A 14,375-nucleotide genomic window follows, 5' to 3' on the forward strand; every position below is an offset into this window, starting at 1 on the left:
GGCATCTGCAGTGCGTAAAGTTTTTGAATAGTTATCATGGATGTTGTAGCCAAGTGTGAGATTGTGCAAGAGATGGGAATTCTTGTTGACCATTTGAATGGCAAAAACGTACAGTAAGCAATAATAAAATTTGTAAGAAGTCCTATTGAAAAAAATGTTATTATAATCAACAGCCACAACAAAGACTTTTGTTATATATTATATATATAATCCTCCACAAGCCTACTGAGCCTTAAGCCAACATTGATCCAAAAGCAATGATCAGTTACACAAATATGGGAATGGGCTGTGGTACAGCAACTACAACTGATTCCACCACTACTTTAAATACAATTCATTATCCAAGTGTTAAATTAAGGATTGAACAGAGAGAGGAAAATAATCTGTAGCCCTTTCAGCGTTTTTTCAGACCCCATTTTGAGTCTCTTTCACAAAATCAGACCGAAGAGAGAAGCCATGGAAATCAAAATCATTCAGGAAATTTGGCATATTCCCCAATATAGGAATAAATGAAACATAAAAAACTGAAAAGAAGGAGAGTGTTAGAATGGAGGGAGTGCAACTCCATCACCCTGAATGACTTACGGATCATGGAAAACAAGCTGAAGAGAAGGAGCCATGGTGAAAAGCAACTTTCTATGCAATCTTTCATTTCCATTGGTGACTATACCGATTAGATGGTCTCCTGGTCTGTAGTAGCTCTGTGGTTGTTTTCCATCCTGGTTCTCCAAACTCAGTGGGCATTTCATTCTCAGCTTCCCAGAGACTGGATAGGACAAAAGCAGCATCAGATTCAGAAGCAGGAGGTCCATAATTCATGGCGTGAATCAGTGAATCCCTTTCCTGTTTCTAAAGAAGAATTAGAAGAATTCAAAGGACTCTCACAAGGTGGAATATGAACCAGTTGCTTTTTCTCAATACAGAGAAACCCTCAGCTTCATCTGGAAAGGAGGGAGATGTAGATTCAAGAGCACAGACTCTGCCTGTCCCCAAACTCCATATTTCTCTGCCCAAAGTCTCCCCTGGAGGATTCGGCCAAACAGCAGAGCTGAAACTTTTATCATAATTCTCCCTCTCAGGAGGGATCCCTGGATAATTCAGCTAGTTCTCGTAGTCAGAGATTGTTGGGAAATTCTCTGGAGGGAAATGAAAGGGAAATAATCCCCAAGTGATTCAAAATAACAGGAGCAGAGATGGAATTAAATCCATTATCTAGAATTGAGAGTTTTGGGAGCTCCATGCAGGGAATACATGGCACCTGCGGCTGAAATAACAAATAAATCTGATATTTTTTTTGCATAGTGATGAAAGACAGAACTCCGGGGGTCAGTTAATGCTGGAGCATGTCACAGATCTGAAAAAGCTGCCAGCTGAGTTGGAATCAAAATTTACTTTATTTTGAAAGCTAATGCTCAAGGGCACCGTGCGCGCGTGCAAGAGAGAAAGGGAGGGAGGGAGGGAGAGAGAGATAGAGCATATCCAACCGTATCTTCTCCATGGAATCCAAGAGCTGCTTTTCACTGGTGTAGATGTCCTGGCTGGGGAGGGGGGTCCAGAGTGGGGAGGGGGAAGGGTCAAAACAGGCCTGTCCTTCCATGACAACAATCCCATTGCTTTGGGGTCTTTCTTCTGCTGCAGACTTGTCAAGTGGTCAGACGAGAGTGCAGACAGGAACCACTGTTGGACAGTCTGGTCATTCAAGACTTTCCAGGACTAATGAAGGATGCTGAAGGAATCAGGCCCAAAGAGCCATTCAATTCAATTCAATTCAACTCAACTCAATTCAATTCAATTCAATTCAACTCAACATTTATTACGGTCACATGCCAAAAGCATTAAAGAGAACAAGAAAAATTAAAATACTGACAGTTTATGCCCCCAAGAATTAACAACTAAAAAAACCACAAATCTCTTAGAATTAAAATCAACACCGAGGCACATTAAAAAGCAGGAACCAATAGCAGAATTGAAGGAATTAAAAAAAAGATCTTGAGGGGTATTCCAAATCCAGATCTCTATTTACATTACAAAATAAATTTCAAAGGATCAAATCGACTTTACAAAAGCATTTCCTCTTCAGTCCTTCAGTTTTTTCTTCTTTGCACCTTCTTACAAGTTATCCAGCAGCAGAAAAATGAGGGAGGGTCTCCTAGGGCCTACAAACCCTCTGGAAGTTGGGTCCATGATCCTGTACAGAACCTCCAAAAGTCATGGAAAAAATAGGGTGCACTTTTTGCCTGGTTCTCAGAGGCTTTTTGGTGTTGCCAGGATGTGGTGGAGACAGAGAATGGGTCCCGGAGGGGGAGGGGAGGAGGAGGAATAGGAGGAGGAGCTACTTGAAGGTCTTAGAGGTCCTTGGAGGCTGCCTCAGATCTCTTTTGATCCTGCGAGATCTCCTCCCAGATCTTACTGGGATTCCCGCCGTTCTCTTTCTCCCAGGAAACGCTCCCTCCATTGTTTCTCTCTGGAAGAAGAGGTCAATGCGGAGAAGCAGCCAAAGATTCTTACTTACTAGCTTAGCCACAACAACAACTGCTTGCGGGGAAGGTCGTATTTTCGGGGAAACATGGTATTTCTTACCTCTCCAGTTGTTCCCGCAGCTCTTCGTTCTCCCTGAGGAGCTCCTGGCTCTTCCCAGCTTCCTTCAGGACCCTGCAGTGGAGATGGAGGTTTCGGAGTTCCAACATCTGGATTCTGTAAAATAGGAAGACAGGAGGGAAATGAGCCCCCTCAGGTCTTCACCCGAATCATCAAACCCTTTTAAAATGAAAACTAACTAAAACGCCTGAGGAGGCAGGGGGGGCTGCAGGTTGATCCCAAGGGGGTCTGGGCTGGGCTACTGGGCTACCAGTTAAAAGCCTCTGCTAAATCCTAAAGAATTGTCACATGACCATCAAGCCACACCCACAAAATAAGCCACGCCCAGGGAACCGGTAGTAAAAAATTTTAGAACCCACCCCTGGTCAGCCCCTTCTGATTTCAACCCCGATTCTGTCGGAATCTCCCTCCCTCCCTCCCTCTTTCTTTCTTTCTTTCTTTCTTTCTTTCTTTCTTTCTTTCTTTCTTTCTTTCTTTCTTTCCTTCCTCCCTCCCTCCCTCCCTCCCTCCCTCCCTCCCTCCTTCTTCCTTCCTTCCTTCCTTCCTTCCTTCCTTCCTTCCTTCCTTCTTTCTTTCTTTCTTTCTTTCTTTCTTTCTTTCTTTCTTTCTTTCTTTCTTTCTTTCTTTCTTTCTTTCTTTCCTTCCTTCTTTCCTTCCTTCCTTCCTACCTTCCTTCCTTCCTTCCTTCCTTCTTCCTTCCTTCCTTCCTTCCTTCCTTCTCATTATCCACAGGCCCCACCCCCCACCTGCTCTAAAGTAAGACATTCCCCCAAAATAAGACTTAAGAAACGTTTTTTATACTTAAAATGGTCATTAGGGCACAGAACCATTTGTTAAATTTTCTGAATCCCACCACTGGTTGTATCCTACCTTTATTTCTCCGCTGGACCTTTTTCTGGAAACGATAAAAGAAGTTTCCAGCCATCTCTCCAGTGGTAGCAGTTGAGAATGAGGCAGGACAGCCGGCCAAGGTCTTATGACACGTGCTGTGATGTCATCGTCTCTGATCCAGCTGTGGGCAGATGCCAGGCTGCCCCCTCCAGCAACGGTGGACCTTTCCATAGGGAGCCTCACACGCGCTGACAGAGAGACCCCGAGAGGTCTGGAAGGAAAAGAGGAAATGGGGGGGTGAAAGATGGAGGGGAGGCCCCCCAAGGCTCCCAGGAGAACGGAGCCCACAGAATGTTCCGCTAAGTGCTCATATTGTAATATTATGACCCAAGAGAGGACCTTTCAATCTTTCTCTCCAAGGTTAAAGGGCCACTCGTCTCCCTCTCAGTCCACCCTCTCCCCTCCTTCCCCCCTTTCCCTCCTGGATCCTCTAGCCCACTCCTCTCATAAAACGGACTCGCTTCACTTAATTTCCTTGGAGATTTATTTGGTGAGGTGGGACATTGGAGGCAGGCGGGGCAGCTGGGAAGGAGAGATCCGGTCCGGTCCATCATTTAGGGAAAGATCGGATTCCAAAGTCTTTTTGGTCCAGAGGTTTCCCAGCCAGCTTTCCCAGCCAGCCTCTGACAATCCAAGTCAACGGGAGAAGCCGGACTCACTTAATGACCAAAGTGGCCAAAGAGGTTGTATATTTATTTGTTCGATTTATGTGCTGCCCTTCTCCGGAGACTCAGGGAGGCTTACAATATAAATTAGATATCGATATCGAAGCATTATTGGAGACCCCACCCACCCACTCTGGCTCCCCTCTGGGAGGGGGTTTCCAAGGATTTCCAGCAGGACTCCCCGATTCTGTAGGGGCTTTACTCCTGATGCCCTCCGCCTGGGAAACTCAGGATGCCTTTTTCTCACCAGGTACATGTACACATCCGAACGAGACTGTGATGTTTCTCTGTGTCATATAATATAGGTGTGTATATGGGTATATGCATAATATTTATTTATTTATTTATTTATTTATTTATTTCATCATGATTATGTAGTGTATATTGGCGGTGGCAGCCCTTTGAGAGCTCTATGCAACAAAATTCCATTTTAATGTATGCTGATTAGTGTACATTTAAAGTGACAATAAAGTTATCCTGTCCTATCCTAGTCTGTATTTTCTTTTCTATTATTCCTATTCTATTCTATTCCATTCTATTCCTTCCAACTCTGTTATTCTATTCTATTCTATTCTATTCTATTCTATTCTATTCTATTCTATTCTATTCTATTCTATTCTATTCTATTCTGCATTTTCTTTTCTATTATTCCTATTCTATTCTATTCCATTCTATTCCTTCCAACTCTGTTATTCTATTCTATTCCATTCCATTCCATTCCATTCCGTATTTTCCATTCTATTCTATTCTATTCTATTCTATTCTATTCTATTCTATTCTATTCTATTCTATTCTATTCTATTCTATTCTAGTCCGTATTTTCTTTTCTTTTCTTTTCTTTTCTTTTCTATTCTATTCTATTCTATTCTATTCTATTCTATTCTATTCTATTCTATTCTATTCTATTCTATTCTATTCTATTCTATTCCGCATTTTCTATTCTATTCTAATTCTAATTCTAATTCTATTCTCTTTGATAATCTCAAGGTGGATGCCTGAAGATGTAGTCATGGCAACGGTGTTTACTTTTTTATTAGCTGAGGGTTTTTGCTGCTGCTTCTGTCTGAACCACTTGGACAGGGGGATTCTGGGTAGGCAGAGAGCCGTTAGAATGTACCAACTCATAAAATTCTCAGGGGTCGTCCTGTCTTAACGGTCTTGATCTTCCTGGGGGCTGATGAGAGAGCAGCCCAGAAAATGGGGGACCGGCTGTGTCTGAGGCCTCCGCCTCCAGAATAGAGTAGAATAGAATAGAATAGAATAGAATAGAATAGAATAGAATAGAATAGAATAGAAGCTGGAAGGGACCTTGGAGGTCTTCTAGTCCAGCCCTCTGCTCAAGCAGGAGAACCTAAATGATCTCAGAAAAAGTGGCTGTGTAGTTTCTTCTGAAAAACCTCCAGGGATGAAGCAGCCACAACTTCTGGAGGCAGGCAGTTCCACGGGTCACTTGTCCTCCCTGTTAGAAAGTTTCTCCTTAATTCCAGGCTGCTTCCCTCTTTGTTCAGTTTCCATCCGTTGTTTCTTGTCCTGCCCTCTGGAGCTCTGGAGACTAATTTGACCCCGTCTTCTTTGTGGCAGCCTCCCAGATATTGAAATACTGCTATCATATCACCCCTAATTCTTCTTTTCTTCAGACTAGCCAGACCCAAAACCTGCAGCTGTTCTTCCTGTGGTTCAGTCTCCAGGCCTAAACAGGGACACTGTGAGGATCTGCCTTCTAAGTTGCGTTTCTCAGCTTTGTCATAACTTTCAACCTTGCTAAATGAATGGTCATAAGTCAAGGACTGCCTGTATTGCAGGCATTCAGAGAATCATAGAATGTAAGCTTTGAAAGGCATCTTCATGGTCATCTAGTCCAACCCCATCCCCCATGCAGGAACCCAATGCTACAAACACACCATTTACATAGACGGATCTCTCATTCTTGCATTTTAATGGGCTTTTCTTTATTTTTATCAGGGAGTGGATGAGAATGATTCAGAGCCAAATCTGATGTCTGACGTGACCTGGAAGGAGAGTCCTATCCAGCTCCATTGGGACCTCAAAGGCCTGAGGAACAGCAGCCAAAAAGGCAAGAGGAGAAGCCATTTCCGTGTTCGATGGGAGGAAAAAGGAAGAGGAGATCCCTCACTTTCCATCAAAGGATCCCCTCGGAAGGAAGATCACCTCAATTCATGGAGTGTGGATCTCCACCATAGACGTCTGTCGATCTTGAATGGCTTGAACAGATGCTTCCCTCCATTTCTGCACATTTCAATGAGGTGTTTCTGCTCCTTTTTCTTGGAGAAGAATTATGGATACATCCAGCCAACCCCTCTGGAGGCTCCAGGACCTTCCTTTGGAAGGTTGACCAGGGATGCCAGAAGAGTCTTCCTGCCAGGGAGTCTCTGGATGGCTGAGGAGAAGCCTCTGTGGGGCTTTCTTGGCTTTGAGATTCTCCCCAGAAGCTTTCAGCCATTCCTTCTCCGGTTTATACGGCAGCATCAAAGGTTTCACGTCTTCAAGAGTTTCTCTCTTGTCTTCCATTGTTCTAATGTCTGCCCTTGTGTTTCTTTTGGACTCTGTACTATTAAGTGGTACCAGCTGGTCTCTGTACATCACTCACCTGCAGAGGTTCTTCCTCAGTTCTTTCTCTCTAGAAAAATCACAAGGTTAGAGATAAATTTGGACCAACAATGAAAGTCAGGGGTGCTGTCAGAAAATTTCTCACCTCCTCTGTTTCTCCTCCAGCTCCTTGCAGAGTCCTGCATTGTTTTCCACAGGCTGGAAATTCTCCTTCAGGAGCTCCTCATAGTAGACCTAGCTTTATACATGTAGGACTAAAAGGTGTCAGGAGCCAGACATTCATGAGTTTTCCCCTTCTTTTGGAACTTTATTTTACAAAATTAGGGATGTTTGTAGTACAATAGATGTTTCAATCCATTTTGGGATTCCTCAGGAGCTTTTCCAAGTTCTTCAAGTCCTCCTCCTGGTCCTCTCCTTCCCCATGGGATGTTCCAGCCCCTTCAGCATGGCGGTTGGTGAGCGATGGAGTCTCTGGTTCTGGAAGAATGAGAAGGGGAGATTTAGTAGTAAGGGTTCCAATGTGGCCTCCCCATTCTAATTTTCATCTATTCCTCCATCTCTTATAGGGTAGATTCTTCATCCTGGAATCCTAATGTTATTTTATGTAGGCTGATGAAAAAAATTAACTTTTGAATTTAAATAGAGGAAATGGGTGGATTTGTCATCAATCCCTGCGTCCATTTCATGATTCCAGGAGTGGCTGGATGAGATCTCATTTCTTTCTAAGCTGCTTCAAGGAATCCTGGTCCTCTCCCTCCCTCAGTCAGGGCTGCTATCTCCATATTTCTCACCTTCTCAGCCTCTCCCTGAAATTCTGCAGGATTGTTGCCTTCTCCTCGCTCAAATTCTGGTTCTTCAATCTGAGTTCTTTTATTTCATCTTTTAGCTCCACTTGTTCCTCAACCATCTCCTCAAACATTTTTGAATTCCTGATTTCAGAAGAAGATTCCAGAAGATTTGTTCTGGAGCTCCCAGTGTTTGGGGCCTCCTGCTGCACACTTGTGAAGTGATAAGACAAGAATGCAGACATGAGCCACTGTTGGACACTCTGGTCATTCAAGTCTGGTCAGTTCCAGGACTAATGAAATAACAACAATGACAATAATGATGATAATAACAATGACAACTGTATTGATAACTGAAAAATAACAAGAAAAAGCAATAACAACCTATGGAAGTTGAGCGAGGAGACCACGTTCTTCTGTTGTCCAGCACTTTTCAGGGATGGCTGGATGTGGCTGAGACAGAGAATCATTTCTCCTTGGTGAGGAGGAAGGGGCGAGGAGGGAAGGGAGGGGGAGGAAGAGGGGGAGGGGAGGAGGAGGCTCCCTGTACTTGAAGCTCCTGGCAGATGTTTCTGGCCATCTTGGGATCCTCAGCAGATTTTCCAAGTCCTCCTCCTGATGTTTCAGCCCCTTCAGCATGGTGGTCGGTCTCTGCCTCTGGAAGAAGGAGAAAGGGAGATTTTGTCGTAAGTGGTCAAATGTGGCCTCCCCATTCTAATTTTCCTCTATCCCTCCATCCCTTATAGAGTAGGTTCTTCACCCTGGAATCATGGTTCAACCAAGCGGCTTCAAGGAATCCTGGTCCTCTCCCTCCCTCAGCCAGGGCTGCTGTCTACCTGCTTCTCACCTCCTCAGCCTCTCCCTGAAATTCCGCAGGATTGTTGCCTTCTGCTCGCTCAACTTCCAGTTCTTGATTTTAAGGTCTTTTATTTCTTCTTTAAGTTGGACTCTTTCTTTTACCATTTCTTCAAACATTTTTGAATTCCTGTAAATGATGAAAAGCAGAAATTAGCCCTCTCATGATAGATGATAGGTGATACTAAATATTTCTCACCTGTCCAGTTGTTCCTTCAGTCTTTTGTTTTCCGTGAGGAGCTCCTGTTTCTCCCCAGCTTGCTGCAGAACTCTACAGAGGAAGCTTTTATATTCCTTTCTTTCTCGTTCTACCTCTTCCTCCAACGCATCGATTCATGGAAGCAAGGAAGGAAGGATTCCCTTCTAAATATTTCTCACCTCTCCAGCTGTTCTTGGAGAGTTTTAATCTCCGTGAGGAGCTCCCTTTTCTCCCCAGCTTGCTGCAGAACTCTGCAGAGGAAGCTTTTATATTCCTTTCTTTCTCGTTCTACCTCTTCCTCCAAAGCATCGATTCTGTAAAAGAGGAAGACAAGAGCGAAATTAGCCCCCTCAGGTTTTCACTCCAACCATCCAACTTGTTTAAAATTAAAACTCCCTCAAAATTCCTGGCACTTTCTCACCTCCTGTGGCTCTCCTCCAGCTCCCTGCAGAGTTCTGCATCGGTTTTATGAAGTTGGGAAGATTTGTTCAGGAGCTCCCAGTGTTTGGGGCCTCCTGCTGCACACCTGTGAAGTGATAAGACAAGAGTGCAGACATGAGCCACTGTTGGACACTCCGGTCATTCAAGTCTGGTCGGTTCCAGGACTAATGAAATAACGATGACAATAATGATGATAATAACAATAATAACTGTGTTAATGATAATAACTGTATTAATAACTGAGAAATAGCAAGATAAAGCAATATCAACCTATGGAAGTTGAGCAAGGAGACCACCTTCTTCTGTTGTCCTGCACTTTTCAGGGATGGCTGGATGTGGTTGAGACAGAGAATCATTTCTCCTTGGTGAGGAGGGAAAGGAGGGGAGCATAGATGCACCAGCATAGATCAGCATATTCCCTTCTATTTAAATCAGCTCACCCACCCTCCTTACGACATGAAACGAATTCTCAGGTGTAGCCTCTCCTGGTTAAAAGAAAAGGTTATTTGAAGATTAAATTGGGACAAAAAAAAAAGGATTTTGTTCTTTCTATTCATGATGATACAATAAGCATTTTTTGTAAAGGAGCTTCTCTATTAGTGACTTTAATATACCATGGTGTAAATTTGGGTCGCCTTCTCCTTGCTCAACTTCAAGTTTTTGATTTTAAGGCCTTTAGTTCTTCCTTTAGCTGCCCTCTTTCCTGCACCATCTCCTCAAATAACATTGCATTTCTGTAAATTATGAGCAGACAGAAATTAGCCCTCTCATGATAGGTGATACTAAATGTTTCTCAGCTGTCCAGTTGTTCCTTCAGTCTTTTGTTTTCCGTGAGGAGCTCCTGTTTCTTGCCAGCTTGTTGAAGAACTCTACAGAGGAAGCTTTTATATTCCTTTCTTTCTCGTTCTACCTCTTCCTCCAACGCATCGATTCATGGAAGCAAGGAAGGAAGGATTCCCTTCTAAATATTTCTCACCTCTCCAGCTGTTCTTGGAGAGTTTTAATCTCCGTGAGGAGCTCCCTTTTCTCCCCAGCGTGCTGCAGAACTCTGCAGAGGAGGCTCTTGTACTCCTCTTTCTCAAATGCCAGCTGTTGTTCCAAAGTTTCGATTCTGTAAGAGACGAAGACAAGAGCAAAATTAGCCCCCTCAGGTTTTCACCCCAACCATCCAACCTCCTTGAAATTAAGACTCCCTAAAAATACCTGGCCCTTTCTCACCTCCTCTGCCTCTCCTCCAGCTCCCTGCAGCTAGCCTCTCCAGGTTAAAAGAAAAGGTTATTTGTTATGGGAGAGAATTGATCTCTCAGCCTGATTCCTTCACTTAATAAAATGATCATTTGTCGTACTTAGTAATGGGCACTCAAAACATTCCCCAGAAGATTTAGACTGCTTACCTGAGGGGGACAGGGGGGTGGAGTGATGGACCGCTGAGAGGGATGCCCTTGCTGGATTGGGAGCAACTGGCCAGCCCGTGAAGTCTTCTGCTGAAAAGCCATGGAGATCATAAGGAAGTTGGGCCTGAGCACAGGGAAAACCCTCAAGCCCAGTTAATCCCCCTCACCCAAAAGAGCCATGTTTACTTTCATGGTTTATGTCCTATATATTGGTTGTAACTATATAGTACATACGTCCATGTGTCTCCAGAGGCCAAAGTCCAGCTGCTCTTCTGGTACCACTGGGAAAAAATAGACTTTAAAAACACAAACTTATTGTCATTCATTTTTACACCAGCAGCTTTATCTGGGCTCTTTATTCCCAAATCTTAGGTGCCAGCTGATATTTCTGGCATCTAATCTCTTCACACTTGCTGCTAAACTTAAGTAGATAATAACTCTGTCTTTTTAATTGTCTCCTACCTCTGTTTCTCCGGTGGAGTTTCTTATTGATTCTGTAAAAGAAATTTCCAGCCATTTCTGCAGTGTAGCAATTTAAAATGAGCCAGGACAGCCCAGCCAACGTCTTATAACATGTGCTGAGAAAGCTGCCATATTATAATAATGATTGGCACCTAGAAGGGAAAGTCCTAGCATGAACATTTTCATTCAGAAAATCCAAAGATAGTGAAAGGGAAACAATAATAAGGATATAATAAATAATACTAGAATATGATATACTGGTATACTAGATTCTGTAACCATTAGGTTCCTGTAATACATATAGGCCTTTGTATTTGTATCATACATATTATTCCTTTCTATTTGTATCTCCTGTTACAAACATATTGTTATTAGGCCTCTGTAATGTATCTGGTATTTGTCAAACGTATGTCCCTGCCATTTGACCTGAACTCATATCAATCTATCTAAAAGCATTGTACGTATCTCAGTTGAAACTACAGCCATCAACAGGGATAATTTATACCTCAGCCCTAGTTTATGTTTGATCTGAATAAACTCCTGCTTTCCAGAGCCAGGGGGCCAATTGAGTAAACAAAGGAATGCTCAAGGATGACTAATTGGGAAGTTTCTATTCCCCCTTGCAGGGCAACAAGGAATACACAAACCTAAGTTAGGAGGCCAGAATTGGGTACTAAGCTGACGTCTCTGAGGGTGTAAAAGGAGCCATACCTTCCCCAAGGTGTGGCTATCTCCTCGCATGCATTGTATCTATATGTTCTGGATATAGTTCCACCCAGTATTTTGGTTTTGGCCATAAATAAAATCTGTTTTTTTGCAAGCCTCATCTCTCTCTCTCTTTGGCATTCTGGTGACTCAAGTGTATTTTGTGACCTTACATTTCTGGCGCCTGAACAGGGACTTGAAGGCAAAGTTTCTTCAAGGTGGCTGCATTCAGCTTCCCACAAACTGAGCTGCTTTGAGGCTTGGTGGCCTTCATTAAAGGCAGACGGAAGAAACCAGCTTGGACCAGTACCGAAGTCAAGAGCGCTCCAGTGACTTTGATCTGGTCATTTGCTGGCAGGTTCCAATTCTGCCTGTCCTGAACGCCTAACAAAGAGGCTTGCACTGTGGGGGATTATGGAACTGAGCTCTTCTGAGTGAGTAGAATTTTTTTTTTCTCTTGGGAAGGGGAGTGTTGCTTTGTGAGTGTGTGAATGAGACGAGGGAAATTCCTCAGAGGTTTGCCCTCGAAGCGATGTGCGGAGATCCAATCTGCGTTTCTGATTATCCGAGAGGAGATCAGCCAGAGACGATCGCTTTGAAAGGAGTGTGACTGTTGGAATAAGAATCTGTAGTGCAGGAGAGGGCTCTGACCAAACTTCGGACCCGCAGGGGAGGTCTGGGAAATCTCTTAGGGAAAAAGAGAGGGTTTGGTTAGGCTTCGCACCGACGGAAAGGTGTGGGAAATCTCCTCAGGAAGAAAGAGAGTCTAGTCAGGCTTCGAGCTGACAGAAAGGAATCCCCTGGGAAAAATGGGCAACCATGCTGGTAGCCTGTTTGGAACAAATAACTAGTAACAAGAATTGGGCCGTGTTCTCCATTTGGCTATGTTATCCCACTGGAACACATTACAAACAAGTTGTGAAAAAACAAAACAAAAAATAGTATTAAAAAAATGAATGAAAAAATGTTGTGGCAGTAAAAGTTGTCTGTAAAAAGAAAAGTGGAGTTCAAACTTGCTCATGAGAGCCGTGGCTAAATGCAAACGATGTGTATACCTCTTATACATCTTGATCTTTAAAATGGGCCAGCGATTACTGGGAGATCCAAGTTAGAATGAGAACACACAGAACACCCCCAGGGCAGAGGCACGTAGTAACAATCTAGTGCCTAAAGAGAGATCTATGGGTGGCAAAGAAATATTGCAGTGTTATAAAGATCTTGATAATTTACCATTCTCAAAAGAGCCAGAGAAGTCTGAAAGAACTAAGAAGAAAGAAGAAATTGTTTATTGTTCTTCCCACCTGGGTTTTAGCAGGTAATAAAAAATGTAAAACCTGCCTAAATGGGAAGATTGATATAATTTGACTTGATCAATTTGGTGTGATTTCTGTTACAAAATTCCTGGATATGCATCTATAATAATAGCATGTAGAATTGATTGTGATATATCTGGCCAGCCTGCAAATTAAGTAAACATCTCGGCTTGGAGCTGTGGGAAACAGAAAGTAGTTAGGGCCCACAATCATATTTATGATTTAAACTGCTCTCTGAGTTTCCCCACTGCTTTAAGAATAAGTTATAGGTTGCCCAAGGAAATAAAATTAAAAAAAAAACAACAACCTCCACAGGTCTGGAAATGTTTGGTGGTATATGTGTGTATGTGTATGTGTGTAATCATTTCCAAACTTGCAGGAAGGATGAGACCCTCTAACAACAGCAGACAAAAAGTTATTTAGAAAATGGAGCTAATTGGCTTGTGAAAAAGCTCCCTGAAATAATTATGATTGGTTTGCATGGAGGAAGCATTAAATGAAATTTTTGTATGTGAAATTGGTTTATACAAAAAGTCTGATTGCAGTACAAATGTGAATGGGTGTGTGTGAGATGTCCCGAAGCTCATAAGGAGTGATAAGGCGAAGTGATCCTGAGACCTGTGAATGCCTGGGTGTTGAGGATGTGGGAGATAAATTTGTGGAAAATGTCTGTGAGGCTAGAGAGAAATGCAGAGGGTTGTTTTGTTGAAAGGATGCTGAGAGGCGAAAGGAGGTGAGAATTCTATGTAGTTTAAACATTTTTCTCCCTGTATTTTCCCTTTCCCCCATCATTCTTTTACACAAGGACAGCCCCCCCACTCCCTTGGAGGAGCGAGAGAAGCAGGGAGATGGAGGGGCGGCTCTACATAGAATGGGAGGGGCTCCTAAGGGTCCCAGATATTGCAAGGGTTGGAGAATGGGGGGGGAGTCCCAGTCCTCTGAGGATTGGGGTGTGTGTGCAGGGGTGAAAGGGGGGCTGCGGGTTTTTGTTCTTTTCACCATTTTTTTCCCTCTCTGCTGAACAAGCCTGAGAAAGGCAGGGTAAAGGGTGATATCTGATACCTGCCTTTACAGTTGCATTGTGTTTGGCTCTGAATACAATTTTGATTTTCTTTTTCCTTCTGGACATTTTTGAGGTTTCAAATACTTACATACCCAATTATATTTCAGAGTATTGACTCAAAATACCTCATTTAGATTGTTTGTTTTATTTTTGAAGCTGCTTTTCTTACTCTTTTATGTCTCTATGTCTGCGTGCATTTTGCATACTTAGCAGACAAGGTGCTCTATCCTATGGCATGTTTGTTTGTTTATTTGTTTGTTTGTTTGCTTGCTTGTTTGTTTGTTAGCAGCACAAGTTGCTGCCCTTTTAGGAATTGTTACAGAGATGAGTTAGAAATTACAATATGTAGTAAGGGAGAGTCAGTGGCATTTTTGTCTAAAATGTTAGATCCTGCCTGTTAAGGTTTTCCAGTTTGTGTTCAAGCAGTGGCAGCTAT

General features: G+C 43.0%; 3 long non-coding RNA genes across 5 annotated transcripts in view; 1 reads left to right on the forward strand and 2 right to left on the reverse strand.

Annotated features, from left to right (window-relative positions):
- The window catches only part of LOC148112010 (uncharacterized), a 195,026-nt gene that overhangs the window by 15,759 nt on the left and 164,892 nt on the right, over positions 1–14,375 (forward strand). The window lies entirely within an intron of this gene.
- LOC148112011 (uncharacterized) lies at positions 1,793–2,695 on the reverse strand. Its single transcript, XR_015730017.1, has 2 exons — positions 2,581–2,695; positions 1,793–2,464 (listed from the first exon to the last, which is right to left on the reverse strand). It is a non-coding gene; the product is annotated as an uncharacterized LOC148112011 (long non-coding RNA).
- On the reverse strand, positions 6,076–13,159 carry LOC148112012 (uncharacterized). Of its 3 annotated transcripts, XR_015730016.1 has the most exons (4): positions 8,983–13,159; positions 8,562–8,875; positions 8,355–8,492; positions 6,076–8,164 (listed from the first exon to the last, which is right to left on the reverse strand). It is a non-coding gene; the product is annotated as an uncharacterized LOC148112012 (long non-coding RNA). The 3 variants fall into 3 exon arrangements; XR_015730015.1 differs by having other exon boundaries at positions 8,355–8,875; XR_015730014.1 differs by having other exon boundaries at positions 6,076–7,891; positions 8,409–13,159.

Source organism: Pantherophis guttatus, chromosome 15 (genome assembly GCF_059756535.1).
Source record: "Pantherophis guttatus breed Tessera chromosome 15, ASM5975653v1, whole genome shotgun sequence".
In the NCBI taxonomy this organism is placed as follows: Eukaryota; Metazoa; Chordata; class Lepidosauria; order Squamata; family Colubridae; genus Pantherophis; species Pantherophis guttatus.